Below are 7,318 nucleotides of genomic sequence, written 5' to 3'. Positions count from 1 at the left end.
ATTATCCCTATTCTATACATATTGATAACAGTATATATCAGGCTAATCCTCAATTTTTTCATTCGTTGTTCGACTTGCGCTCGGATAAGACGTGTGCTAGTGCTTTTGCAGTTGCCTTCCCCGGCTCAGTTTTTATTGTGTCCAGTGCTCAGTGCAGTGTCAAAGCCAGTTGTGATTGCTAGGCCTTTGTTTCGAAAACAAAGTGTGTCGTGCTGGTATTGTCAGCCAGTCCCAGCAAAGGTCATCGGCATCGAAAAGATAAGTACCTGTTTCCCTTCTACTATTATTTTCTGTTTTGCCCTTGATACATTCCGTTACTGCTCTTTTTATCGTTCTTTGCGCGAAGTGCTGATCTCGCTCTAAAATGTCCCTCGACGGTCAGCCCACCGATGATAATATGGATGATGAAACATCCCCTGATAAGCCTCCTACCAAACCCCCTCGCCTAAAAGCATACCCAGAGAACTCGACTGGGCCATTTGTGGTTTACTTCCGGACCACCAATAAATCATTTGATATTTTGAAAATATCACGTGATCTGACAGAGCATTACTCGGCCGTGACCCAGATTACAAAGGTTCGCGCGAATAAGTTAAAAATTGTTGTTAGCGACCTCGCACAGGCAAACGGGATTGCTTCCTGTACCCGCTTTACGCAGCATTATAGGGTGTATGTACCGTGTGTAGATGTAGAGGTCGACGGGGTCATAACCGAGGCGAGTTTGACATGCGAGGACGTGCTGAAGTATGGGGCTGGCTGTTTTAAAAACCCCCTACTAAAGCCGGTGAAAATATTAGACTGCAAGAAATTGCACACGCTCGCTGGAGATAAAGAATCCTATATACCATCAGCCTCGCTTCGGGTGACTTTCGCCGGATCGTCTCTTCCAAATTATGTCCTTCTGGATAGGGTTCGCCTGCCTGTACGCCTGTTTGCACCGCGGGTAATGAACTGCAGCAACTGCAAACAGTTGGGCCACACAGCCACCTTTTGTGGCAATAAAAAACGATGTGGCAAGTGCGGTGGAGAGCATGAGGATGACTCTTGTGACAAAGACACTGAAAAGTGTGTTTACTGCGGGGGCCCTCCGCATGCTCTTAAATCATGCCCTGCGTACAAACAGCGCGGGGATAAAATTAAGCGCTCCCTCAAGGAACGCTCGAAGCGCTCTTATGCAGAAATGTTAAAGAATGCTTCGCCATCTGTCCTTTCCGAAAACTCCTTTGCTCTTTTGGCTCCTGTTGAGCAAGAATCTGATAATCCACAAGAGGGAACATCTTTTGTTAACCCGGGGGAGTCCAGGAAGCGGAGAAATCCTGCCTCCCCTAGACTGCCCCGTAAGGGTCCCAAGGTGTCCTCCTTTGAGAGTGCGCCAACCACATCTAATAAATCCAACGGAAGTGCTGCACTAATGCCGAAGCAATCTGCTCCTGGATTTGGAAATTTTAATTCAAACAAGGAGTACCCACCACTTCCAGGGACACCAGAAACCCCAAGTGTCCCTCTTTTTCAAACAGACACTCAGTCCAGTAATGGACTAATGAAATTTTCTGACATCGTGGACTTAATTTTCACAGCTTTCAATGTTACCGATCCTCTTAAAAGCCTTCTGATACGTTTTCTCCCTATAGTGCAAACATTTTTGAAGCAGTTGACTACTAAATGGCCCCTCCTTGCAGCGATCGTATCCTTCGATGGCTAAGTCATCGAACGAGGTCACTGATTCGATCACTGTTCTACAGTGGAACAGCAGAAGTATCCTCCCGAAAATTGATTCCTTTAAATTTTTACTAAATAGTTTAAAATGTGATGTTTTCGCATTATGTGAAACTTGGTTAACTTCCGATATAAATTTCAACTTCCACGACTTTAATATAATTCGTCTGGATCGAGAAAACCCCTATGGAGGAGTACTTTTGGGGATCAAAAAGTGCTATTCTTTCAACCGAATTAACCTCCCTTCGACACCAGGCATTGAAGTTGTCGCTTGTGAAATAAGGATCAAAAGCAAATACCTTAGCATTGCTTCCATCTACATTCCCCCTAGAGCGTCGGTAGGGAACCGAACGCTTTGTAATATCACGGAATTCCTACCGGCACCGCGGCTAGTTCTAGGAGACTTTAACTCGCACGGTACGGTATGGGGTGGTCTTCACGATGATAACAGATCAACATTAATCCAAGATCTTTGCGACAATTTCAACATGACCATCTTAAACACGGGAGAAATGACACGGATTCCTACACCACCAACACGCGCAAGCGCGTTGGATTTATCTCTATGCTCGACTTCGCTACAGTTAGATTGCACGTGGAAGGTGATCCCTGATCTCCACGGTAGCGACCATTTGCCTATCGTAATTTCAATTGCCAACGGTTCAAGACCATCAGAAACAATCAATGTCTCATATGACCTCACACGGAACATTGATTGGAAGAGTTACGCGACCGCGATATCCGCTAAAATCGAATCCATTCAAGAACTTCCTCCGGAGGAAGAGTACAGGTTTTTGGCTGGCTTGATTCTCGACAGTGCGAATCAAGCTCAGACTAAACCAGTACCGGGCGCGAACACCCACGGACGATCTCCCACCCTGTGGTGGGACAAAGAGTGCTCAGAACTGTACGCGGAAAAGTCCACTGCGTATAAAACCTTTCGGGACGACGGGTTACCCGATAGCTATCGACAGTACGCGTCGCTAGAAAAGCGAATGAAGTGTTTGATGAAAGCCAAGAAACGCAGTTATTGGCGCCGGTTCGTCGACGGGTTAACGAGAGAAACAGCGATGAGCACTCTTTGGGGTACGGCTCGACGTATGCGTAACCGAAATAGTATTAACGAGAACGTGGAATATTCAAACCGCTGGATATTCGCCTTCGCCAAGAAGATCTGTCCAGACTCTGTCCCGGTACAGAAAACATACCACGCCGCGTCTCCTCACGATACCGCGAATGAAACACCGTTTTCGATGGTGGAGTTCTCACTTGCCCTCTTATCGTGCAACAATAACGCCCCGGGGTTAGACAGAATCAAATTCAACTTGTTGAAGAATCTGCCTGACTCTGCTAAAAGGCGTTTGCTGAATTTATTTAACAAGTTCCTTGAGGGTAACATTGTTCCTCACGACTGGAGGCAAGTGAAGGTCATCGCCATCGCAAAACCGGGAAAACCAGCCTCCGACCACAACTCGTACCGACCGATTGCAATGCTTTCCTGTATCCGGAAGTTGTTCGAGAAAATGATCTTGTTTCGCCTCGACAAATGGGTCGAAGCAAATGGCTTACTGTCAGATACACAATTTGGCTTCCGCAAAGGCAAAGGGACGAACGATTGCCTTGCGTTGCTTTCTACAGAAATCCAAATGGCCTATGCTAACAAAGAGCAGATGGCATCAGTCTTCTTGGATATTAAGGGGGCTTTTGACTCAGTTTCTATCAATGTTCTTTCAGAGAAGCTGCATCAGCATGGTCTTTCGCCGATTTTAAATAACTTTTTGCTAAACCTGTTGTCTGAGAAGCATATGCATTTTTCGCATGGCGACTTAACAACATCGCGATTTAGCTACATGGGTCTTCCCCAGGGCTCATGTCTAAGTCCCCTACTCTACAATTTTTACGTGAATGACATTGACGATTGTCTTGCCAATTCATGCACGCTAAGGCAACTTGCAGACGACGGGGTGGTCTCTGTTACAGGGCCCAAAGCTGCCGATTTGCAAGAACCATTACAAGATACTTTGGACAATTTGTCTGCTTGGGCTCTTCAGCTGGGTATCGAGTTCTCCACGGAGAAAACTGAGCTGGTCGTCTTTTCTAGGAAGCGTGAGCCGGCGCAACTCCAGCTTCTACTCATGGGTGTAACGATCAATCAGGTCTTCACATTTAAATATCTCGGGGTCTGGTTCGACTCGAAAGGTACCTGGGGATGTCACATTAGGTATCTGAAACAAAAATGCCAACAAAGGATCAATTTTCTCCGGACAATAACTGGAACATGGTGGGGTGCCCACCCAGGAGACCTAATTAGGTTGTATCAAACAACGATACTGTCGGTAATGGAATACGGATGCTTCTGCTTTCGCTCCGCGGCGAACATACATTTCATCAAACTCGAAAGAATTCAGTATCGTTGTTTGCGTATCGCCTTAGGGTGCATGCAGTCGACCCATACGATGAGTCTCGAAGTGCTGTCGGGCGTTCTCCCGTTGAAAAATCGATTTTGGGAACTCTCATATCGATTGCTCATTCGATGCGATATCTTGAACCCGTTGGTGATTGAAAACTTCGAAAGACTCGTCGAGCTTAATTCTCAAACCCGTTTTATGTCCTTGTACTTCGACTACATGGCACAGAGCATCAATCCTTCTTCGTATAATCCCAACCATGCCCGTTTTCTAGATACTTCTGATTCTACTGTATTCTTCGACACATCCATGAAGGAAGAGATTCGTGGAATACCGGACCATATACTCCCACAAGTGATCCCCAATATATTTTATAATAAATTCCGTGAAGTCGACTGTGACAAAATGTTCTACACTGACGGATCGAATCTCGATGGGTCCACTGGCTTCGGTATCTTCAATAATACTATCACCGCTTCATTCAAGCTCAATGATCCCGCTTCAGTTTACGTCGCAGAATTAGCTGCTATTCAGTACACCCTTGGGATCATCGACACTCTGCCCACAGATCACTACTTCATCATCTCGGACAGCCTCAGCTCTATCGAGGCTCTTCGTGCGATGAAGCCCAAAAAACAATTCCCGTATTTTCTGGGGAAGATACGGGAGTCCTTGTATACGTTATCTGAAAAATCTTACCAGATTACCTTTGTTTGGGTCCCCTCTCATTGCTCTATCCCGGGCAATGAAAAGGCCGACTCATTAGCAAAGGTGGGCGCATTAAATGGTGACATATACGAAAGACCAATCTGCTTCAACGAATTTTTTAGTATTTGTCGTCAGAGGACACTCAACAGTTGGCAAACCTCATGGAGCAATGGTGAACTTGGACGATGGCTACATTCCATTATCCCGAAGGTATCAACGAAGCCTTGGTTCAGGGGGATGGATGTGGGTCGGAATTTTATTCGTGTAATGTCCCGGCTCATGTCTAACCACTACACGTTGCATGCACATTTGCGGCGTATTGGGCTTGCGGAGAGTAGTCTGTGCGCCTGTGACGAGGGTTATCACGACATCGACCACGTTGTCTGGGTTTGTGCCGAGTATTGTGATGCCAGGTCTCTGTTAAAGGATTCCCTTCGGGCCCGAGGTAGACCACCCAATGTCCCAGTCCGGGATATGCTAGCAAATCGCGATCTCCCCTATATGTCCCTTATTTACAATTTCATTAAAACGATAAATATCCCAATTTAGCCCCTCTCTTTTATTTCTTGTTTTTAGAAATTTCCTCTTGCTTGTGGAACCGATCAGCTGCAGAGTGCCACTATGTAACCGCCGTCGCCTTTACCACTACGCCTGCATAGAAGGAAACTGAAGCGAGAGCGACTTGATGTCCGATGACTTTTTAAGGATTCCCCGCGGGTCCGAATAATACCATCCGCCAACCCGGTACTCGACGACTTACTAGACTGAGGCGCAAATTTGTTTCGCTGATCTCCCGTTTGCGCGATAGTTGCAAGTTTTGCTCTTCTTTCCCTGTCACCATATACGTCTTCTCTCCCCTGTCCTCGATACACCTGCTGCTACACTGATGTGGAAATAGGCCCCCCTCTGAAATATCTTGACCAAGCATAAGTCTTCGTTAAAAAATCAAATTTGATTTCTGTATTCCTAGTTTTAAGATAGCTGTAATTTTTACTCTTTATTGAAACTCTTGTCCTCCATCTTGTAAATAGAATTGTATCCCTAGTTTTAAGATATCTGTGAAAGTTCTCATAAATATTTGTTCCACCTTTTGTTAGTTTTAAGATAACTGTAAAATATTTCGTAAAATACTATTACTCCCCCTCTTGTATATCAAACTGAATCCCTTGTTTTAAAATTTTTCATAAAAAATCTTTTGGCCCTCTCTTGTATATTGAATCTTATTCCTAGTCTTAAGATAGCTGTAAACTTTTTTTTTCTTGTATAAAAAAAATATTTCAACATTGTAACCTCCTAGTTTTAAGATATCCAAAATGTAAAAACAAAAGAATTTGGCACCGCCAAGCTAACGCATTTGTGCCTATCAAATAAACGAATTGAATAAAAAAATCCTCAATTTTTCAATTATCATTATGCTGAGTAGCCACACGAGTGAAAGAATTCTAGGGTTTTACAAAAAGAATCTCTGCCCATATAGGACATGAAATATTTATCCTCTATTCCTCACAAAGTTTGCTCGAACCGAATGTCCGCCTGGTTCGACTCGAACAGACCACACCGACCGGAAAGGGCTGCTTATTATTTCAAAGAGCCGGTGTGCTTAGTCGAGTTAAATAATGATATATCCTGTATAATTAACTATCTCTTAAGTACCAGTCCTGCACTCCTTTCTTGAACTAGCCTCATACCCAAGGTCAAAAGAGTTGACAACTAGCAGCGTCCACATGTCCCTCACCCAAGCGAATTGATTTATGCAATTGCAAGTAGGAGCACATATCTACCAATCAGCCAAAGAGACTTCCGAACCAATGAGAATGGACCATGACAGTCGAAGGTCACAGGCCTACCGCCATCTCGTACAGTTCCTGAAATAAGATATGTGTTAGTGCTACTTACAGATTTAATTTTAATGGTAATATGTAAGCGTCTCATTCCCTCTTGTAAAATTCGCTTACCGCTGCACATCTTCTCCGGCATTTCGACGCCGTCGGTCGACCGTCTGGTCGACGCTCTACTGGTTCGAATATCAATTATCCGAAGCGAAAAAGATATCATTTTCTACACATTCTCTAATCCTATAATCAACTAAGGCTGTCTAGCGATTCTAATGCAGAAACGCTAATGAAGTGAACATCAAGAATACGCCAGACAACCTTAATTGCCCCCCCCCCTCGACACCAGTTTGACCTTACCAAGTCGTAACACGGGTTACGGATTGAAAACCATCGAATAGGGGTTAAGCACACTTTTATCTGTTGCTGCTCTAAATGTATGTGATATCCAAGACTAACTTGGATAGTTCCATCGAGCCTAGTTTGCATATCTTACATGACTGCTCTCCATTTACCCACAAAATCGTTTTTGATTATAATTTCAAAATGCCGTCGTGTATCATAGATAGTATTTACTGATATATATATTTATGGGGTACCATAGAGCCAGTTTTTTTTAGCGTTTTCTCTATACAATTAATTTTTAACACATAG

Source organism: Topomyia yanbarensis, chromosome 3 (genome assembly GCF_030247195.1).
Source record: "Topomyia yanbarensis strain Yona2022 chromosome 3, ASM3024719v1, whole genome shotgun sequence".
NCBI classification, from domain to species: Eukaryota; Metazoa; Arthropoda; class Insecta; order Diptera; family Culicidae; genus Topomyia; species Topomyia yanbarensis.
The sequence above is the reverse complement of the archived record's forward strand: the minus strand, read 5'-3'. Positions refer to the sequence as shown.